The sequence below is a fragment of the Piliocolobus tephrosceles genome, unplaced genomic scaffold, assembly GCF_002776525.5.
Source record: "Piliocolobus tephrosceles isolate RC106 unplaced genomic scaffold, ASM277652v3 unscaffolded_31481, whole genome shotgun sequence".
In the NCBI taxonomy this organism is placed as follows: Eukaryota; Metazoa; Chordata; class Mammalia; order Primates; family Cercopithecidae; genus Piliocolobus; species Piliocolobus tephrosceles.
The window spans coordinates 1-1,277 of NW_022314845.1; the positions used below are offsets into that span (position 1 = coordinate 1).

Below are 1,277 nucleotides of genomic sequence, written 5' to 3' on the forward strand. Positions count from 1 at the left end.
AAAAAAAAAAAAGAAAGTAGACAAGCACGAATTAAAGAACACATGGACAGTTGTGTTATTATGCTGAAAAAACGTTTTTAATGAGCTGTTATAAACAATTTGTAGGTATGTTGTTATAAACAATTTGTAGGTATGTTGTTATAAACATGTTGTTATAAGCATGTTGTTATAAGCATGTTGTTATAAACATGTTATAAGCATGTTGTTATAAGCATGTTGTTACAAGCATGTTGTTATAAGCATGTTGTTACAAGCATGTTGTTACAAGCATGTTACAAGCATGTTGCTATAAGCATGTTGTTATTTTTTTTTTTTTTTTTTACGTCAAACTTAGAACAAATGCATAACACATGTTATTTTGTTATATACGAAACAAATACAAAATAAGTGCTGTTTTTTTTTTTTTTTTTTTTTAAATACTTTTTTGAAACGTCTAATATGTCTTCAGTGAATAAATCAAAAATGACCAAAGAAAAATAAAATCGCTTTATTTTAGCCCATTCAAAAGTTTCATAAATATGACCAATGTTAATTCTGGTACAAAAAAAAAAAAATAAAAAGTAAAATATATTATAATATATATAATAAGGTTTAAATCATAAAATAGTGTACACACACACATACATATATGTAATGTATATGTGTTACCATATTATACATACATATAGGATCACATATAAAATAACATTTTATAACCATGATATAAATTTTAACTTTTATTTTCTTACTTTTGTTTCAAAATGCTACTTGAGGCGTCATATATTTTTTTAGTATTTTTTAAGCGAAATTTTCTTAATTTTTCAATACTCAATCCAAAAAATTGAAAAATTTTATTAGCATTACTTTTTTTATTATTTGAAAGTAGTGCCTCTTCATATATGTTAAAATAAATATCCAGATTTATGTCTGAATTTAAACAAAATACAAAAATCATAAGTAACATATCCATTGGTAATCCTTCGAAAATGAGTAAAATAAAATAAAAAAGAGACAAATATAAAAATGTTATGTAACTATTTATTTTTTTTTATTTTTTTTTTTTTTTCTACATATTGAAGTAAACATTCGAATGCATGTGTTAAGTCAGCAAACGCCCTAACTGTAATGCACATAAATATAATTAATTTACTTCTTCATTTGTGTCTATATATATATATATATAGGTATATGTATGTATGTGTGAAATGGTTTTAGTGAGTTTTTTTTTTTTTTTTTTTTTTTTTTTTTTTCGTGTCCTACCCTTGTAATATACATACATAATTAAGGAATAATTTATA

General features: G+C 22.6%; 1 long non-coding RNA gene across 1 annotated transcript; it reads right to left on the minus strand.

The window, feature by feature from the left end:
• Positions 1 to 411: 411 nt before the first annotated feature.
• On the minus strand, positions 412 to 1,277 carry LOC111535352. The gene is made up of 3 exons (XR_003308413.1): positions 1,240 to 1,277; positions 729 to 957; positions 412 to 534 (listed from the first exon to the last, which is right to left on the minus strand). It is a non-coding gene; the product is annotated as an uncharacterized LOC111535352 (long non-coding RNA).